Consider the following 23,176-nt stretch of genomic DNA (forward strand, 5'->3'; position numbering starts at 1 on the left):
CCAGGTCTATCACAACAAATCAGCAACACTAATCAAATAACAATAACCATATCTCATTCACTTTATTACATTCTAGCAAAGTGGGTCCCATTGTTACTTCAACATTACAGATTTTACAGTATTTCATCTTTCTGTTAGTGTTTAGTTTATGTTTTCAATAGCAGTTTCTGAAACATTAATCTCCATAAAAATATTTATTTCATGTACATTTTCAAATCTTTGCTGTCTTTTATTGCTTTTCTTACTTTAACACTCATATCTTTCCATGGTTAAATCAAATAGCTTTTTCGCATGATATCCTTATACCATATTTTATCTTTACTACTTTTATTTATCTTTACTACCTTTACTTATATCTATATTTCCACTTTTTATTTTTGTCACTATACTGCCTAATTTATGTTCATTCATAGCTTATTCTTCTGTTTTTCTGAGCTTGCTTTAATCCAAAATTCCTTGTATTTTTCCCCACATTACTTCTCTTAAAATAATAATGTTCCTTTTAATTATTTTATCTAATATCCGAAATAAATATAAAGAAGCTAAGTATACAATTAGATCAACAAGACCTAAGCCACCTTCTTTTTTCACAGTACAATACATCATGTTTAACAGGATTTAACCTGGATCATCACACACATCTAAAACTATTTCTTTCTCTAATTCATTTGGGAACATATATACCTCACAGGTCTAATTATTTTTAATGAAAATACACTTTAGTATATCTGACATCGTGGAACACAAACTGTCGAAAGTACAGTTCAATGAAACTTCAGTACATCAAGGTTGACTTGTCCAAATATAGATCACCGATTCTGGAGTGGTATTGCAGAATAGGTTCAATTTTTGTCTTTTTTTGTTGAAATAATTACCTGTATAGTAGTCGGAGCTTGTTGGTGTAGACTGCAGTACAGTGGAGATAAGGAGATGTACCCTTTTCCCACTGTAGTCTGATCTTGAAGTTGTTATATATAATATGCAGGGGGCTTGCCCTCTTGCAAAAATGTGTGTTTTTTTTTTTTTTTTGTTTGTTTTTTTTTTGTTTTGTTTTTGGGGAAGTGATGTTCGATGTAGCAAAGTTTCGTTGAACTGATCTTTTGGCAGTTTGAGTTCCGTTATGTGAGATTTGGTGAAATGTATTTTCGTTAAAAAGAAGTAGACCCAAACCTCATATATATATATATATATATATATATATATATATATATATATATATATATATATATATATATACACCCTATTTTTTTAACATATGTGCATGAATTAGATGTACCTTTTTAGTAAATGACATTTGGAAAACACACCACATGCCTACAACCTTTCTAATCTTTCCCATTGTCCCCTTTAATTGCTGTTTTACTATGTCAAAATTTCTAAATGTTATACTCATAATATATTACTCAAAATATATCCCCCCCCATTTTAATTACTTCCCCAAACATTATCTTTTTGCTTTGTTTAACACTAATCCCACATTTAACAATTCCCCTTCCAATTTAACAAGCATTTCTTTCATCCATAGTTATTCTTTATTATAATAAGCAAGTTATTTACGTACTATGCATGTAGGGATTTTAAATGATTTATTTCCTATTTTGTAAAGTTCATATTTGGTTCACATTTAACAATTATCACATTCATTACCAATGTGAATAAAATACTACTGAGTGAAAGTTTTGATTAACCTCCTTGACAGTTGTCCTTCTTCTATTAACCATCCAATTGTCATCACTCTGCTCCAAGTTTTGCTATAAATCAAAATCAAATCTGTGGTGTTTCTATTTTACCTGCAAGGCCACATTCTCTAAAAATATCTCATATTCTGCCATGTTCTCTACTGTCATATATCTCTTCTGCATCGCAGAACACAAGTTAATATTTACATTTTCTCCTTTAATTGGTTTGGTTATTTTCTTTATAATAATTAACATGTCATTGACTTGCTTTCCCACTACCCTACAAATCCCATTACATTACACTTTTAACATTTTACCAAATCTTTATGCAGTATTTTTATGAAGAATTTAGAGTCAGTATTTCCTAAACATCAAAAGTTTCTCATTCTTAATTTTGTCTCCCCACTTTGTATGTCTTAGGTTGTCCTCACTATTTAATTATGCCTTTTTTTCCATTAAATGTAACTACACTTGGAAGGTGAAGTACACTTCTGTCATTTGCATGCAGAGTATCCAATGCATCCCATACATCATTCCAAACCCATCTTTCATCTAATATTTTTTTAACTGGAAACCTTTTCTCATTAACTGTGCTACCAGATGATTTTAACTGCACAGATTCTTGAATAATAGTCTCTTGAATGCTAACTGTAACCCTTTTAACTGCTCTCCAGTCTGTGCATTAGGATTACTGACTTATTTCCCATTACCAACTTGCAGAACCCCATCTCAGTATTCACAACTTTTGTATGTACCCTTCTTCAAGTTCAAGACAGGTTCTTCACTCTCATACACCACCCCCGCATCAACATATTCATCTGTGCTACCCTAGAACTAACCCTACCCCTGCCCTTAACCCTAACCCTGCTCCTCCCCAACCCTACCCCTGCCCCAACCCTAACCTTAACCCTACCTCTACCCATGCCCTAACCCCAACCATACCCCTACCCCTGCCCCTAACCATACCCCTACCCCTGCCCCTAACCATAACCCTGCTCCTGCCCCTAACTCTACCCCTGTCTCTTACCTTAACATTAACCCTACCCCTGTCCCTGCCCTTTACTCTAACTCTACCTCTACCCCTAACTCTACCTCTGACCCTGCCCCTAACCCTAACCCTAACCCTAACCCTAACCCTAACCCTAACATTAACCCTACCCCTGTCTCTGCCCTTTACTTTAACTCTACCTCCACCCCTAACTCTACCTCTGACCCTGCCCCTAACCCTAACTCTAGCCTTACCCCTACCTCTAACCATACACATTACATTACTAAAACGTTCCCTAACAGTACCACTAATCAAGTCAAAAGAACACAAAACATGTGCAACACCAAATGGGCATAACATGGGCTTAACACCAAATCTATCTCATCAACTAAGCCTAACTCTAACCGTAACACACAGCCTCACGTACACACATACTACCCACTATAACAGAATGTAGCACATTCTTACAAACACCACTCTTCCAGTCAAACATTCATTTTTCCTGCACACTGCTACATACCTACACTATTTAAAGACTGAATTCAGAACTGTGATTCACTCAAATGTGTAGTCATTTATTTATACTGTCACTTAGTTTTTGCCTATCAGATGTGTGTCACTCATTTGTATTTTCAACCAAATTAATTGCAACTATATCTATATATCTATATATATATATATATATATATATATATATATATATATATATATATATATATATATATGTAACATTCTAGTTGGCAAATAGGAAAAAAAAACGGGTACAGCTAATTAAAAAATCAGTTGATTGAAAGTATTGGCTTTTTTCTGTTTGAGATTGTGGTACTGTAGAGATCAGGGATTTCACCCTTTCTTTACTGTATGCAATCTCAGAACTGGTATATATAATTAGCAGGAGGGTGGGGGGGGGTACAGGGGCGCTTGCCCCACTGCAAAAGCATTTTTTTTTAGTAGGCAGCTGTTTGACCAATTACAGATGATTAGTTGCTATTTGATGTTTTACATTTCTGATTTGCTCACATGCATCCATTTAAGTAGTATATATATATATATATATATATATATATATATATATATATATATATATATATATATATAAAATGACAAATTCACTGAATGAAGACACAATCAACACAAATGGTTGAAAGTGAGTTTCACTGAAAGACAATTTGAAATTCCATTTTATTTTATTATATTATTTATTTATTTTTTACAATTTTTTTCTCCCACCAACATCCTTCATAGTGCTGGCCTAGAACCCTGATACCTGTCCACACCAGGTCTACAAGCTGTCTTCCTTACCACCCCTGGACTTAATCTAGTATTCTGGGACTAGTTGTGGAACTAGGTGTCTGTGGACTCAGCACTTATGAGCACCTATCTGGAGAGAGATGTCCTTTTTGCTAATGACCTACCCATTTTCCTCCTCCTGTTGTGGACGTACTGGTATGTATAGAGTTGGGTGTGGAATAGAGATGTATGGTGTATCACCCTGCCTCTACAGCCACTCAGCCGTGTCACTGCCTTATACCCTGTTTAGGCACATGTGCAAGTGTGCCATCCCCAGCATCCAGCAGGGATCATCACTGTAAATGCCCATGGATATACCCACCAACCCTGTGATAGTAATACCCATCCCACCCTGCTGATCCATCAGTCACCTAAGCCTCTGATCAAATGCAGGTCACCTGGGTCATAGTCAGGGCTTTATCTCTATAGCTAGATGTAGTCTTGTAATACAAAATCAGAAATATTTACATATGTATGAAGAAGCTTTATTTTGTGTTTAAAGTGACCTGTATGAAATCACTGCTGGTCTGATGTGTATGTCTGCAGAGGTGACCTGTACAACGTCACTGCTGGTCTGATGTGTATGTCTGCAGAGGTGACCTGTACGAAGTCACTGCTGGTCTGATGTGTATGTCTGCAGAGGTGACCTGTACAAATTCACTGCTGGTCTGATGTGTATGTCTGCAGAGGTGACCTGTACAAATTCACTGCTGATCTGATGTATATGTCTGCCTAGGTGACCTGCACAAATTCACTGCTGGTCTGATGTGTATGTCTGCAGAGGTGACCTGTACAAAGTCACTGCTGGTTTGATGTGTATGTCTGCAGAGGTGACCTGTACAAAGTCACTGCTGGTCTGATGTGTATGTCTGCAGAGGTGACCTGTACAAAGTCACTGCTGGTCTGATGTGTATGTCTGCAGAGGTGACCTGTACAAATTCACTGCTGATCTGATGTGTATGTCTGCAGAGGTGACCTGTACAAAGTCACTGCTGGTCTGATGTGTATGTCTGCAGAGGTGACCTGCACAAATTCACTGCTGGTCTGATGTGTATGTCTGCAGAGGTGACCTGTACAAAGTCACTGCTGGTCTGATGTGTATGTCTGCAGAGGTGACCTGTACAAAGTCACTGCTGGTCTGATGTGTATGTCTGCAGAGGTGACCTGCACAAATTCACTGCTGGTCTGATGTGTATGTCTGCAGAGGTGACCTGTACAAAGTCACTGCTGGTCTGATGTGTATGTCAGCACTGGCAGTGACTCTCTATGTATGATATTTTCCCTTTTCTATACAGTTGTGTAACTGTGGAGTTAGTATATTTAAGCAAAGATGTTGGTGGAGGGTACAGGAGGCTTGCTCCCACCTTTCCCTCACAAAAAAAGTGTTTTTGGATACTTTTTTGACTGTATTATGTTTCATTATTTTGAATTTGATTAAATTTGTTTCAGTGACATGGGTTTTCAGCCATTTTGCCTGACTGAGTTAGAGAGAGAAAGAGAGAGAGAGAGAGATAAACAGATAAGCAACAAGGCAGAAACAAAATCCAGAACATTATATTAACAAGCAGTGAATATACAATTCACCCTCCCTTCCCTTTATGCCATAACTATGATTAAATGCTGCTGAAAAAAATCCTTTAACCACCATAACATATTATACAGTACTTCCTGGCATTTGGATATCCAAATATACTCAGCTGCAGTAACAACAATTCTGCCAGTGTGATATACGGACTAGATCCAGTTTTAACCATAATCCCCATACAAAGTCATTGGCAAAGTTATGTATCATAAAAAATAAGGATATAGTTAGCATAAAGTTTCCCAAAATATACAAACCCTCTGACAGTAGAAAAACATGCTCTACATCTTCTGCCTTATTATACTGTGTTCCATTACCCTGCTTTTCTGACAAATGTTTATATTTCATGAAGCTCTTCAATGGAAGTTTATGCACTAAATAGTGCCACTGGACATCCTACTAGTCCAAAATATGTCAATGCTGGTTCTGCTGATGGTGAATACCTTCCAATTGTAAAGATAAATCTATCCTTAAAGCCATTGTCTGAAAATATGTATCCAGTATAGCTACATAGAATAATTTTCTGTGAGGTTGCAATGTATCATATTTAATATCCCAGAAGAACAGTCTAGTCTGCAACTAATTTAATTCAAATTGAACTTAAAGATCAAAGCCTTTTTCTCCAAAGTCTGGCATCTCAAAAGTTCTTATAGTCAGAGTGCACCAACATACCCAAAAAGAATTTGTCTGTATCCCTAAGATAAATTAATACAAATATAAATGCAAATAAACTAAAACACTCCTGTACATTTCAAACCCAAACCTTCATACTTAGGTCCACTATAAAGAACATTTCATTTAACAGTGTTAACCCTAAAGCCCCATCAAAAAGACAAAATGGCTGTAATAAAGTATTTTCCTGATATCTATCAATTAGGTTTACCCCAGCAAAGTAACTTTCTAACTCCAGGAAAACATTATTGATCAGAGATACTTTTTCCAGTAAGGCAACCCAAATGTCTTCCATAAAGCAACATATTCTTGCATACAACAAAAACAGATTGTAATTTCATCTGATCAGCTGTAGCCTGTCCAATATCTATTCCAAAAGCACCAGCCGCCAACATATTAAATAGAATATGTGAAATAAAGTGCTCATCAACATATCCCATACTCGCAGATTTATTAATAGAAAGTCCATCTTCTTTCAGAATCACCTTCAAAACCAAAACTGAATGAGTAAATCAATCCTTATTATGTTATGTTGTCCTTTTCATTCTTCCTCATGAATGGCTGTAGGATCCAATCCTCGGATCTGACTTGGCCGCATATACAAGACTTCAGATCCAACTCTCAAGCTGCTCCTTTTGCTCACAATGCTCTATTCCATCCCCTACTTGTCAGATCTCATTTGCTGCCATTGTGACAAGATAGATCAAAAACTCAAGCATTGAGAGTAAAATTTTTCACTATTTTCTTGTTAAGTTTAGCTAGTCTTCTTAATATTAGAATAAACATTTCTTATTCTTCTCTTCTCTCCTTTTGACTTAGCTTATTGCTGGCATATTTTCTATACCCTTTCTGTTTCTCCATGCCTTGAGCCTTTTTGGCACTTCTATTTCTCTATCTCTCTCTCTCTCTCTCTCTCTCTCTCTCTCTCTATATATATATATATATATATATGGATGGATGGGTCTATATTACATAGTCAAAGTTCCGTAACTCCAAACACCTATCTTCCCTCCTTTTCACTTAGCTTATTGCTGGCATATTTTCTATACCCTTTCTGTTTCTCCATGCCTTGTGCCTTTTTGGCACTTCTATTTCTCTCTCTCTCTCTCTATCTATATATATATATATATATATATATATATATATATATATATATAGATGGATGGGTCTATATTACAGTCAAAGTTCTGTAACTCCGAACACCTAATGGTCGAACCATTATGTTCGAAGTTACAGAACTTTGAGTATGCAAAAAAAATAACTACAAAATGGAAAAAACAATAACTTGTTGTAAGACGGGGGGGGGGGATAAACCCCACTGCACCCGTAAACTGTGGGGGGCTGTGCCCCCCACACATCTCTGCTACTTAAATATACCAGCTACGAGATTGCACCACATTGAAGTGAATGGAAACCTCCACTTACAGAGATTTCCATTCAAATGCTCAAACATTTACAAATTCGAACGTATGGTCTCAACCATATGTGCTTTGAACTTGTAAAAGTTCGACTACGTGATAGGAACCCTATATATATATATATATATATATATATATATATATATATATATATATATATATATATATATATTTATTTATTTATTTATTTATTAGATATAGATATATATAGATATATAGATATAGATATAGAATATATATCATTGAGGGAACTTTGTGTGTTTAGAGCTAACTTTACTGGTTTAACTAGGTTTAGTTTAAGTGTAGTTTCTTTAACCTCTTGGGGTTTCTATTTTGGTCGAGTTACTGTTTTTGGTAATGGCTGAGAAAGAGAAACCCACCAGTTTTAAGAAATGCACTTCATGTGGGCATATGATTCCCAATTCTGATGCCCACAAGAAGTCTACTGTCTGGGAACCAAGCATCTCAAGCCCACTTGCAAGATATTTACCACATTTAGCCACAGGGCCCTTTCCAACCAGTGCAACAGACTTATACTTAAAGGCTTGCTTCCAGCTTCTTCTTCTGGGGCTCAAACCCCCTCTAAAACTTCTCAAGTCTCCATGGATTCTAAGAAAATAGCCCTCCAAAAGTCTCCAAGGGCCTCATTGGAGCCACCTGAAAAATACAGGAAAACTTCAGATCTAACCTCTTCAGATCCAAACACTGTGGCACCTATCTCAGATTCACAGGCCCTGTCAGCTCTGATAGGCATGATTACTATCCCCAGGTCTCCTGTACCATCTTCATCCTACTCAGATCGCAGACCCTTGGGTATAACTGCTAGGATCTGGTGGCCAGAGTTTGTATTAAAGCCTGTTTCTCTGGCTCTGTGCTCACAATTATTCAGACCCCAAGGAAACATTCCAGGCCTGCATCCTCAGCTTAATCCAGATCTTCACAGAATTTGACAGAGGCAGATATGGACAGGATGATGCTGAGATTTCTCAGGGCTCAGATCCAGATGCAGGTCTTGCCAACTCCATCCCCTCTCTGATCCATGAGTGCACCTGCCCAGCCAATACTGTCTCCTTTTCTTATCTAGCCTGTGGTCTCAGAGTCCCAGGATCCAAGATCCTTGAGAGAGTTGGCATCAGATACAAGGAGCCTCTTTTCCTCGACTCTGACGTTTTCCCTCAATTGGATCAGGGCAGGTCTCAGATCTGGTAGGTTGGTGCCAGATCCAGAGGTTGGGTTTGGCTCCTTCTTTGTTTGATCCATCCCTTCCCCTTGGTGCCTCAGCTCTTGACAGCTCAGATCCAATTCTGTCTGGATGACTTGGATCTGGGGTTGTCCCAAACTGCTATCATTGGCTACCTCAGCTGTGAGGAGGGTGGGAGAATTGTCCCTGGGTCCATCAGCCTTTTAGGTAATAGAAAGGGTTTTCTCTTTGCATACAAAACTGTCCTCTCACATCTCTGATCCTACCCCTCCCCCCTCATCAGGTCCGAGTTCTGAGACCATCATTTCCACTCCTCAAGGTCAGCCAGCTCCGGGAAGCCTCCACACTTGTTCTTCAGATAGGTTCCCCCCTTCTTTGAACACCTCTTCTGAACACTCCATGGAAGAGGTATGTCGAAAGAGAATGTTAAAGAGGAAGCACATAGTCTCCCCTATGTAGTCTCTCATGGAAGACACTAATTTTGCTGAGGGAGATGGATCCCCTGACAACCACCTGATGATGTCTCCTTTGGGGGCATCTTGGAAATCCTCAAACAGAAGGGTGACTGGTCTTCCCAAGCTCCTTCTTCTGAGGAATCAGTGTTCATGGAGGCTTTCAGGGCTGGTCCATCTACATCTTGGGTGACCCCTCCTGGCAAATGAACCTATTGACCTAGTTTCCTGCTGGGCTTGTAAGATATCTGACACTGTTGAGCTCATCCCCAAGTGCTCAGATAAATTCTTAGTTCCTCCTTCAGACAGACCTCACTGGAGCAAGAGAATCCCCATTGATGCCATAGTTGCGGCGGTAGCCACTAAGAAGAAGCTAGTTAAAAAAAGCTCTTCTGTCCATCCACCAAACAGTGAGTCCAGAGCGATGGACAGATTTGGAAAGTACATGCATGCCTTATCTACATTTGCGCTGAGGTCATTGAATTACCTGGCACATTTCACTCACTTACAGAGAGATTTGATCAAGGAGCCTTCAAACTCTCTCTCTCTGATTCCATGTCTGCCAAAGATCTCAAGAAAGTTTCTCCTCAACTGCTTACTCTTTCATCCATTGCCAGTTCATCAATGAGGCTGATCTCCCATACAGTGGAGGGTGCCTCACGAGCAGCCATTTCAGTCATGGCCATTAGGAGACATGACTGGATGAGGCTATGTGACTCTGTGGAACTCTTCAAGGCATCATTTGTTAATGCCTGCTTTGATGCCTCCTCCTTGTTCAGGCCATCAATTAAAGATACACTCACCTGCAGCGAGCAGAAGGGAAAGACCTTTTCTGCCATTAGAATCAAATTTTTTACCCCTCAACATACATTCTCTAGGAACCAGTGAGGTGGTAAGAAAATGTAGTTCCAGAAATGTCAGGGACCTTTTCAGGACTCACATGGGGATACTTCCTCCAGAGGAAGAGGAGGAGGTTTCAAAAGCAGACATTGCCCCAGGCAGAGGGGTCTGCAAAACCAGGGCTTCAGAGACTCTTTTTCTGATTGGCCCTATCAGCACTCCTGAAGCATTGCAGGGCTGTCCATCTCTGGAAGCAGTCTGGGGTCATTTTTCATTGCATCTGGACGCCTGGACAAATATCACCAAAATACACGGGTGCTAAGAATCATATACAGAGTTTACTACATACCATTTTCCCTTCCACCTCCTATCCAAAGGAGACTCCCCAATGTTCCACTCAGTCAGAGGGAATATGCAGGTCAAGAAATTCAAAAACTGCTACAAAAAAGAGTAATCCAGGAAGTCCCACCTGAACAGATAGGATTCACAACTTACTCCAGCTTCTTTTTAGTGCCAGAGAAAACAGGGAACCTGACACTAATTTTGGATTTAAGTAATTTGAAAAATGTATGTAAAGAAATCAAAGTTCTGAATGGTTATGGTTCAGTCCATCTTGCTTCTTCTGCACAAGGATGACTTGATGTGGTCTATATATCTCAATGATGCATACTATCACATCAAAATAGACAGGCACTCCAGGAGACACCTATGCTTTCAGCTGAGAGACAATCACTACCAATTCAGAGCACTGCCCTTTTGACTCACCACAGCCCCCAGGGTGTTCACCAAATGCCTAGCAGTCATGGCAGCTCACTTGAGACTCAAACGATTCCAGGTGTTTCCATATCTTGATGTTTGACTCCTCACCACCCCAACCAATCATCACCTTCTACAAGCCAGGGATTACTTGCTTCAGATCTCCAAATCCCTAGGCATTTCAATAAACTATGCCACATCAAAGCTAACTCCTGTATAGACTCTGGAATTTATAGGAAACCAACTGAATACTATGACTCAAGTGGCATCATTACCTCTTCATTGCATCACATCATTGAGAAATCAGATGCGGCACATACTATTGCATCTGTTCCCTCCAGCAAAACTACTGCTACAATCTCTTGGATCAATGTCAGCTGCCATTATCCTAGTTCCTCTAGCAACATTCTTTATGCAAATCCTTCAATGGACACTGATGGTACAGTGGTCTATTCTTTATCAGCCTCTATCTTTTCCCATAAAACTCACTCCAATTTGCAAATGTCAAGTTTGCTGATGGATACAGTCAGATGACCTATTTCTGGCCAGGCCTTTCTCTCTTCATCCCCCAATTGCCACAATGACCACAGATGCTTCTCAACTGGGGTGGGAGGCATTTCATGGGAAAGATGGACTAAGGCATGTGGTCCACCTCAGAGACAAAGTTGCATATCAATGTCCTAGAGATGAGAGCAGTTCTTCTAGTGTTGCAAGTCTTTCAGGATGTTCTTCCTCTAGGAACTATTGCAATCCATATGGACAACATGTCAGTAGTCTGGTACACCAACAAAAATGATGAACCCATTCCTACCCATTGTACAGAGAGGCCATGAGGGTTTACAAATGGGTGATCTCTTCAGACTGCTTGGTCACTGCAATGCACATACCAGAGAAAACCAATGCACTAGCAGACAGACTCAGCAGGTCCATTCTGATTCCTCAAAAGTGATCCCCTCAATCAAACAGTAGAAGATATGATCTTCAGCCACTGGGGCCAGTCTTGCTGAAACCTATTTGCCTATCCCCTAAACAACAAGTGCAGCAAGTACTTTGCTCTGATCTCCCCTCCAAGGTTGTCACCAAAGGATGCTCTGATTCACAACTGGCCCTCCAGTCTACTCTCTACCTATCCCCTACTTCCACTGATCCTGAAGTTTCTACAGAAAGTAAGCAGGCTGAAGAGCTCAGTTATCCTCATTGACCCTTTTTGGCCTTAACAGGTATAGTTCCCCTTCCTCTGGTCTCACTTAAAATATTCTCTATGGATACTTGAGCCTACTCAGGATCTCTTTTCTCATCCATCAGAAATTCAACATCCCATTCTCCACACTTTCAAAATGACTGCATGATTTCTGCACTTCCAGTAGGTCCAGGCTTGCTTCCCCTAGTTCATGACATTCCCTTGGCTTCCCAGAAGGCCTCCACCAAGAAAGTCTAAAGAAGCAAATGGAAAAGATTTTCTATATGGGCTTCCAAGCAGAATATTAATCCTTTTTCAGCACCTACTTCAGCCATTCTTCTTTTTCTCACTACTCTTTTTAAGGAAGGAGCTAGTTTTTCTACTATTAAACTTCAGTTAGCAGCATATCCAACTTCCATCTGGAAACGAATAATTCTCTCTCTAACATCTTTCAGGTTATATAAAGCTTTTATTAATGGAATTTTCATCCTTAGACCTCTATTAAAGAATGCCTCTCCTCCTTGGAATCTGATGATGGTCCTTCAGAGGTTAAGTCAGAAACCTTTTGAACAGGCAGACAAATGCAATATGATGTTTCTTTCTTGGAAAAAAAATCTTTTTAATAACTATTACCTCAGCAAAAAGAATTTATGAGCTTCAAGCCTCATTGGCTAGGCCTCTTTACATTATTTTTAATGAGGATAGGGTGTGTCTATGGACCAACCCTTCATTTCTTCCTAAAGTAGCCACTGAGGCTAACATTAACCAGTCCATACAATTACCAGTTTTCTTTCCAAGCTTTACTAATAAGGGTGAATATATGCTGCACCTTCTTGATGTCCACAGTCAATTACGTTTTTATCTTCACAGGACAAAAATCAGTACAGTAAGTCTGATCAACTTTTTGTATCCTTTTTCCCCTAACAGCTTCGGTCAATCAGTTTCCAAAATTAATCTGACCAAATGGATTACTGACTGTATCTCGCTGATTTATTCTTAAAAAAAATGTTTAAAGTTGCCTCGTCCTCCTAGAGCTCATTCATCTAGATCTATGACTACTTCACCTGCCTTTTGTTCAAGAACTTTCATTGATGACATCTGCACTGCAGCCACATGCTGAAAGACTCATACCTTTGTTACACATTACAAATTAGACATTGTCTCCAGAAGCAGAGCTTCCTTTGGTTTGGCAGTTTTCCAACATGTCCTTCCTTGAAGACTTCCTGAGAGTTACATAGCTGGGGAGTCTAACCCATTCATGAACAAGAATGAAAAGGGCAACATCAGATTTAGAAGTTATGTACTTTCTGAGGCATTCCCACTCTGGGCCAGTATTCAATGAGCCTCAATCCTCACCACTGGCACTGGAAAAAGATGTTCACTTGGAATATAAATGGATACACTCAGTATTTCCAGATGCAGACCTCTCTGCATCAAGCACAATTTCCCTTGTGAGCACCCAGGGAAATCCTCTCTATATCTGTTCAGACCTCCCAGTAAGACTCCCCACTGGCACAGATTAGAGTTGAGTCCTGAGCTGAGGTTCCAAGCTGAGTCCTTCCACACCTTCTCTGTCAAAGTAGTGCTTTGTGTCCCTGCTCCAAGTAGTTTGAAATTTGATTTGTACATACACACACACACACACACACACACACACACACACACACACACACACACACACACACACCTGAGAAAGGCTGGCACAGATCCATCTGCTGTGCCCCCTTCTGCCCAGACTACAAGGTGGTTATCACTGCCACCAGAATGCCTGCCAGATACTTTAAGGCTCTTACAAGTGTACCCAATTATACTGAGTGAAATTAATATCAATACAAATGGTAATGCTGACCAAACAACAAGGCTTTCATGAGTGGCCAGAGTTATCACCAAATAAATATTTACAAATACTCTCAAAGCTTAAATATTTTCTAAAAAGGACCAGCCACAATGAAAAGTTTAAATGTATTTAATAATAAATAATAAAAGAATACGACAACACTAAATATCTATTTACAGTGTTTCAGTCACAGGGGATATTAAAAATAATACTGATGAAAAGTTTCACACAGTTATAGAAAAACAGTATTTAGCTAGTCTCACTATCTATTCCTGATTGACTAAAAGAATTATACTTCCTACTTACTGAACAGAGCAAGGTAAGATGGCTGAGTGGTCCTTGTCAGATCCAAGATATAATACAGAATGCTCCTGAGACTTCAGTCTTGTCTAATATTAAAACATTATTTCTGCAAAGAATGACATCCCATACATCTGGTTATCTAACTTCTTCTTCCACTGCTATCAGCAACACTAGAAGGTGACATGATTTTAGCACCTGTGTGTTACCATACACATAGATAGGGCTTTGCTCAGTTTACTATTAAAATCTTGCACCTGCAATGTGCAAGTATTTATATTTCCAACCCCAAATGTCAGAAATCAAATTCATGAACAGGAACATGACCGAACCAGGTATTTAAGGAAAATCGACAACTCAAGAATGTTGACTTTACTGAAAATGCCACACTTCTGGTAATGACCTACTAATGTTTTTGCCCCCCTGCACCTTCCATGTGGGGCGCTGCACCCCCCACACCACATGCTACATATTTATACAAACTCCGAGATCGCACTACAGTGAGGGAAAGGGTACATTTCCTGATCCCCACTATAGTGTGATCTGCATTCAAAATGTTGAATCCACAACAGCAAATTTTAGTATGCATTCACTGTTGTGACTTCAACATTTTTTTCCGATGATTTGAAATGTTGACTGTATCAGTCTGACTTTTCCTGCTTGCACATTGTGTGAATGAGATTTTGATTGTAATTTGCTTTGCTCAGATCTCCTGGAAGTCATAAAACCATAAAACACTTCCCTTCTTCCTACAGGAATGAATAAACCATACTTCTTAGAGTTATTGCATCTCTGGCTTCATTCAAAACTGTGAGATAACATCTCTCTGGCCTAGGCCCAGTAGTTTAATTTTCTTACTGTTTTTTAAGTTTAAGATTAACCTCTTCCCTTTCAGGATAGGCTGTTACAATGAATACTGTCACTCATCTGGTCAGGATAAAAACAGACGAGCATTTGTGGATTTAGTTCAAGCAGTGTTATTAAACATAAATACATTAGAAATTAGGCTTTCTAACTTAAACTTAAATAAACTTATAAACAGACTGACTATCACACTCATACATGTTAATACTCTGGCTGTTCTCTCAAAATGGCACTGCTGCCTGCATATGCTTAGTATTTATATGCATGTGCCTACATCAGGAAATGCTTTTTAAAGATACATACACAAGCTCTGGTCTACATCCTTCTTCTTTGAGAAATGATCCCTATATGGAATGACAATATTCAATGACATGCAATTTACAGAAATGATCTTTTGACATGGAATTATATAAAACTAATTCTTTGATATACAATCATACAAAATTAGACACATATAAAACAATCATGTCCAGGTTGCTGTGTATTTTACACTAGATCTAGAAATACGACTTGACCGTGTAACATAAAAGTCAGAATGGATCTAGCAACAGGAAGTGTCTTCAAGGAATGTTCGACTTTGGGGACAACTGGGACATCATCAGAACAGGAATGGATACTGAGACATGTTCTTCAATATTGTCAGGGTCGCTCTAAGATCTAGAGTCTGTATCACAGGTATGATGCTGCGATATTATTTCTGATACAGGAAGAAGATGTCTGCGGTTTCTCCTGTACTCTATACCCTCAGATTCCACTAAGTAGGATCTCGGTTTGATACATATACCTCTCACTTGACCAGTTCAGTCAAAGACTTTCACCTTTTGCATCCTCACTGTCTCTCCTTCTTTTAATGGACGAAGAAGTCTACCCATTTTTTCATAGCTGGACTTCTGAGAAGAATGCTTCTTAAATAGTTGGGCTTTGATAGCTCTGTTGTTTTTAGAATTAGGCACTAATAAACTAGAACTGATAGGCAAGGTTGTTCTGGCTTGCCTAGATAGACGTCTCTGAGCAGGTGAGCCAAGTAGGTTGTCACGGGGTGTATTTCTGAGGTTTACTATCAAATGGGCATTCAGACTCTGTGTGATTCACATTAGGCCGAATCGACCCATTTGGTAGAATCTGAAGAACAAATGCAAAAATATAGAAAGTCACAACAGGGAATGCAATAAAGCATTCGCTGTTGTGACTATCTACATTTTCATGCAGATCGCACTATAGTGGGGATCAGGAAATGTACCCTTTCTCTCACTATAGTGTGATCTTGGAGTTTGTATATCTAAGTAGTGGGGGGTGTGGGGGTGCAGCTCCCAACATGGGGGGTGCAGGGGGCTTGCCCCCCCTTCAAAAACGTGTTACTGTTGACTGGAAGTATAGTACTTTTGGTAAAGTTGACATTTCTGAGATGTCGACTTTACCAAAATACTTCCTTCTACATTTATTTGGTTCGTTCTTGTGATTTCCGATATCATGGTTCAGAAATCTGAACACTGGCACAATGTCGGTGCGAGAATATGAAAGTAAGCCTATTTTCTGAGATTAAGCAAATTCAAGAAAATGTCAGTACTGTCACGCTTTGACCTCTCCAGTAATTGCTTTGCACTCTGTACTGCATGTTCAGCAAGGCCATTTGACTGTGAATACTCAGGACTGCTAGTAACATAGATAAAGTCCCACTCTTTAGCAAATCTCTGAAACAATTGACTGGTAAACTGAGAACCGTTGTCAGAAATAACTTTGTGTGGACTACCAAGGATTAAGAAATGATGATTCATCTCAGTAATAACAGCACTAGACATTAGGTTAGGTAACAAATTGATCTCAAACCAGCTCAAATAACAGTCTACCAACACTAAATAATGTTGATTATTCCACTCAAATATGTCAGTTGCTATTGTTGACCAAGGTAGTTCAGGAATTTGGCTTAGCTGAAGTGGCTCTTTTTGCAAATGCAGCTTAGAACTGTTGCACACTGAACAAGAAGAAAGCACTTTATCAATGTCTTTTGTTAGAGAAGGCCAAAGTACTAGCCCTGTCACCCTTCTTTTAGTAAAATCATAACCTGGGTGGCTGCAATGCAAAATCTGAATATATTTATGCTGTAAGGAAGTAGTAACAGTAACTTCAGCATCTCATCTCTGTATGGAAAATAAGGTTGTACTTCTGGCGGTACACAGGATTGCTTTGATGGCCATTCTACATTGATGATGTGGTTGAGCTTTTGCAAAATTGGATCAGTCTTTTTATGATCTCAGCTCATCAAGTCTCGTAGTAGAAAACGTATGCACTTCCATGACATCAAAGTCAAAATTCTCTGCATCAAACTGTTCCATGGTATTTCTGGGTGATTTGGATAAGGTATCAGCTAGATAAAGAAGTTTACCTTTTATATAGACCATTTTGAAATTGTATTTTTGCAATTTGAGCATTATTCTTTGTAGTCTTCCTGGACCTGAATGCATAGGCTTCTTTAAAATAGTGACTACAGGTTGATGTTCAGTTTCTATATGGATAGCTCAGTCATAAATATAATCATGGAACTTCAAACCTGTGAACACAATTGCCAAAAGTTCCTTCTCAATTTGAGCATACTGCATCTCAGTTTGGGAAAGAGTTCTAGATGCATAGGCAACAGGTCTGCCTTCCTGAAGAATAACTGCACCAAGACCGAACTTTGAAGCATCACAGTTAAGAACTACTGGTTTGTGGTCATCATAGTATCTTAATATAGGCGGGTTAGCAATTTGCTGTTTGAGGCTATCAAATGCTCACTGGTGTTGTTCTAACCATGACCATGTAACATTTTTGCATGTCAACTCTCTCAAAGGCACTGATAACTCACTAAAGTCAGGGATAAATTTGCCCAAATAGTTAACCATATCAAGAAAACGCTGTAGAGCTTGGACATTGTCTGGAGCTGGCATCTCAAGAATGACTGCTACTTAGAAGAATCAAGCTGTAAGCCTGTACTGGACTGACCTATATAAGTAACTTCTGTTGGTCTGAATTTGCAGTTCAGAGGATTCAGCTTTAAATTTGCTTCACGCATTCTATCCGGAACTTTCCTGAGGTTTCTGTCATGCTCTGCTTCATCATTACCTCCAACCAGTAAATCATCAAATATTACACATGGGTAGCCTGAACAAATTTGCTCCATTGCACGCTGAAAGATTTCACTGGCAGAATTTATTCCAAAAGGCATCCTGAGGAATCTCTATCTACCAAGTGGGGTACTAAATGTCACCAGTAGTGAAGATTTGCAATCAAGCATTACTTGCCAAAATGAACTCTTTGCATCTAAGGCAGAAAAAACAGTGGCATTTGGCATGAGGGCAGCAATCTCCTCGACTGTATGCATATGATGATGAGATCTCTTTAATGCCTTGTTCAAGTCTCTTGGGTCAATGCATATTCTGATCTCATGTGAATTTTTCTTATGAGCAGCTACCATGGAAGACACCCACTCAGTTGGTTCTGTCACTAGGCAAATCACACCTTGCTGCACCAATTTGTCTAAATAGACATTGACTTTGACCTGCATAGCTATTGGAAGTCTTCTTGCTGGTCTAACCACTGAACTGACCTCTGGGTCTACTTTCATGGAGTACACAACTGGAAGTTTGCCTAGCTTGTCGTCAAACACATCCACCTACTCTGAGAAAATAGCATCAGTAAAGCTGGAACTGGGACATGTGCTTACACAATGGACTTCTTTGTAAAAGAAAGCAGTTTCATTCTCAAACTGTCTCTGAGACCTAATAATGACTGCACATGTCTTCAAACTACATAAAATTGCAAGCTGTAACTGCTTCCAGACAAATAGCATGAAAGCACTACTGAGCCTTCAGTTTGAATCTCTTCACCTCCATAAGCAACAAGCTTCACACAGTTAACCAAATTAAGTTGTTCACCACCTCTCACTTTATCAAATGTTTCTGCTGACATTGCATTACTTTTTATTTTTATTTATTTATTTTATTTTACATTTGTTGACCGGGATAGTCCGACTGGATGCATGCCCATTTTCAGCGGAGGCCCAGGGAGAAAAGCTCCAAGGTAAACAGAAACATTAAAAACATGTTTCAATTATAATTTTGACAAAGAGTACATAAGCAGACAATACTAAACATGTTCCACAGGCTAGAGTTAAACCCTGGTGAAAGCCAGGGGTAAATTAAACAGTAGCTGATTAATAGATTTTACACACAATCTAAAAAAGAGTTAGCCAGGCTTGATGCAATGACATAGCCAGTTTAGTGCCAGATGTTGTTTGAGTCTAGTTTTAAATGGACCTAGGGAGTAATGTCAGCTGAAAGTGAGTTCCAGGATCTGCCTATAGAGTTTGCAAAGAAAGAGTCACCAGCTGAATTGTTAATTTTGCTTGTCTAAATTAGTAGTCTGTTAGAGGAGCTAAGCAGTCACGGATTGTGATGGGGGTAATACGATTTTTAAGTGCAGGAGTATTTTCCAGATTATAAAGGATTTTATAAAACATGATCAGTTGGTTATACTGAACTAGAATGGGTAGTTCAAGCCACCCAAGCTGGTTAAGATTGATTCAATAATGTGTCCTAAAAGGCAGCTCAGTGGTAAACCTGGCAATGTGGTTATAGCAGGTTGAGAGTTTGTTAAGTACAGTCTTGTTTATATTAGAGAGTATAGGGGATGCATACAGAAGTGTTGAGAGAAGGTGAGAGCGAGCTATGGCAATTTTAGCTGGAGAGGTTAGGAAGGCTTTTATTCTGTAAAGTGACCCTAGTTTTTTATTGATGGTTTTGATTGATTGGTTTACATGTAGGTCAAAATTTAGATTGTTATCTATAATGACACCTAGTAGTTTTGTAGAGGGGTCAGGGGAGATTAATGTGCCATCATTTGCATTTATGGTAAAGATAAAAGCAGGAGACCTTTGTGTTGGTGAGAATAACAGCATTTTATTTTTTTTGCGATTTAGTATCAAACAACGTTCAGAAAGCCAGTTTTCTATAGTGTTAAAGGTGGACTGGGTAGCAGACCATAAGTCTGTTGGAGATGTGGCGGAGCAGATCAGGGTGGAGTCATCAGTGTATTGGCTACAGCTGACTTTTGGGATGACAGTATACAGGTCGTTAATGAAGTTGGAAAACAGCAGGGGCCCTAGTATAGAGCCTTGTGGTACTCCAAGGGTGTTGGGTAGTATGTTAGAGAGTTTGTTCTGCCAAAGAACAGCCTGTTGTCTCCCATTCAGGTAGGATGTAAACCATTGAAGGGCCTTAGTATCTAGACAGAATGTTTGCAGGGTGTGTATTAGAAGTTGGTGGTCAACCATGTTAAATGCCTTGGAAAGATCCAAGAAGAGGGCGGAGGATATGTGATTGTTGTTGTGATTATGTTTTATGGTGTTGGTGAAAGCTAATAGAGCTGAAGTACTGCTGTCATGTGGACGAAAGCTGTGTTGGGTATCTGCCATGAGGTGATTCTGGATTAAGTGGTGCATGAGTTATCTGTGAATACATTTTTCCATAATCTTTGCAAGTGGAGAGAGTATGGCTATTGGTCTATAATTGGAGAATTCAGTAGAGCTGCCTCCTTCATGAAGTGGGATTACATAGGATATTTTCCAGATGGTGGGAATTCCAGCTTCTGTTATGGTTTGATTAATTAGTATTGATACTGGGTAGGCAATAGCATCAGCTGATTTGTGAAGATACTCGGCGGGGGTTGATCACCAGAGAGTGTAGTGAGTTTTAATTTTTTGATCAAGGTACAGATAAGTGATGTGGCTACTGGTTGGAAGCCGAATGAGAGTAGGTTTCTAGGGGTGGTACTTTCAGGACCAGGGGAACTCTGTGGGTGTACCATTGATCAGGACAGTGCAAAATACGTCATTCCTTACTGCATTAATCTTTTCACTGACCACTGATACACCATCTACATAGAAAGTAGGGTTGCAGCTTTCTATATGATCAACTTGCTTTTTGAGTGACCTTTCTTAATAACTGAATGAGGCTTGCTTGATTTACAAAACTTTTGAAAATGGTTCCATTTTTACACCTGTGACAGTGCTGACCAAATGCTAAGCACTTCTCTCTTTTAGACTCATGGTTGGCTCCACAATTATGACAGTTAGCAATGAGACTTGACTTGGGCTTTGCTGAATCACTCTTATACTGTACTGAGCATGCCCTTTTTACTGAGCTAGTCTTGGAACATGCTAGAAAGCCACATGGTCTCCCAGGAGAACCTGCAGGTGTTGTAGCTGCCATGTGCTTAGGCCTGTTTCTGCTTGCCACATGTTGCATGCTGTCTACATTTGCTCTAGAGGCTGCTGAAGCCATGTTCTTATCACTTGTAAGTATACTTGTGTGCCTTTCTGTGAGCTCATGGATTTGACAAATCTCTATGGCTTTACTTAACATTAAATCACTGTCACAAAGCAAAATCTTTCTCACTGCAGCATTATTAACACCACACGCAATCCTGTCCTTTATTAACTCCTCTTTTAAGTCACCAAGTATGCATGTTTTAGCCTTATTTCTCAAGTCAGTGATATAAGTTGCAAAAGTTTCACATGGCTTTTGGTCTCTTGTATAAAATAAGTGCTTCTCTAATGTAACATTTGTCTGGGGGTTGCAAATTTCTCTAAATTTACATTTTAAGGACTCGGGATCCTCCCTTGATTCAGCATGTACCCCAAGCAATTGTACCCCTCTCCTGCATATACTTCTGGTACATACACAAATGAACGCTCTCTTTCAATAGCTTCTGACCCAGCTAAGTTAAGCAAAATGAATGCCCTTGTACATGCATCTATGTCAGAAAAAGCTGATTGTATGAAAATATATTCCTGCTTGAATACTCTCCAGTTCTCTGCTATAGTATGATTAAATACAAGTGGACCTGGTCTGAGAAATGTCTCTGCAATATCAACACACAGTAGTGAAGGTGTTTGGAATTATGTATGAACATACACACAAATTTATGGCAGAACTTTATGCCAGTACTTGTAATTATGCCCAATAGCACAACAAATTATTTGAAATAACTGCAATTTGCCAAATAGGTCTCCATAGCATAACAACACTCCAAAATCACTGTACTTTGTGAAACCACTCCTTAGTAAGAAATAATTCAAAATGACTGTACTTTGCGAATGAACTGTACACAGCAGAAAAAGTTCAGAGTAAAAAACAATTCGAGATGAATGCACTTTGCAAATAAACTGTATACAGCATAAGAACCTTTCAAAATAGCTGTACGTTGCGAAATAACTCTACACAGTATAAGAAACACTTTGAAATGATGGCACTCTGTGAATAAATGCACACAGCACAAGAAACTTCTCAAAATGGCTGCACCTTGACTGCACTTTGCAATATAACTGTACTTTGCACACAGCAGACTTTTTAAAATAATTGCACTGTAATAAAGCAAACACTTTGAACACTCTGAGATACTTCAAACAACTCTAGTTATGCTTTGAATGGCTTTGGTCAATGCAAAATAGTAGTTTATGCCTAAACATTATCTTTTGCTAAGAAACATGCAGTTGCCTTGCTCTTTAAGCTTAATTTGCCCTTTTATTGTACTCCTTATGCCCTTTTAATCTCTTATCATGCTCATTATACTTTTCTTGTGCCCATTTTACTTTAAACATGGTCCTTATGCAAACCAAAGGTAATTCTGAGCCCCATATGAATATCTTTGCTATTTTTATCAAACGCTGCGGTTTTGAACATTTTGTTTAATTAATAATGTGGTTTGTGCCTTTTGTTTGTGCTACTCATTTGATTAACAATGCATTTTGTGCCTTATAAATGTGCCATTTCATTTTCTTTCCCAAATAAATCATTTGTTCAGTTTTATTTACCTTTAGCTCATTTCTGGCCTTTTCTTGTTTGTCTGAGTTCTTTTTCACTCAACCTGCTTAGTCTGCCTTCACCTTCAACTCTGCACATCATGGCTTAAAGAAGTTGTTCATTTAATCTCGGTTCTGGCACCATGTCACTTGTCTGATCAGGATAAAACAGACAACATTCATGGGTTCAGTTCAAGCAGCTTTATTACACAGAAACACACTCAGAAATGAGGCCTTGTGACTTAAACGTAAATAAACTTATAAACAGACTGATTACCAC

The sequence above is a fragment of the Protopterus annectens genome, chromosome 5.part0 (genome assembly GCF_019279795.1).
Source record: "Protopterus annectens isolate FY-2018-M chromosome 5.part0, PAN1.0, whole genome shotgun sequence".
Classification (NCBI taxonomy): Eukaryota; Metazoa; Chordata; order Ceratodontiformes; family Protopteridae; genus Protopterus; species Protopterus annectens.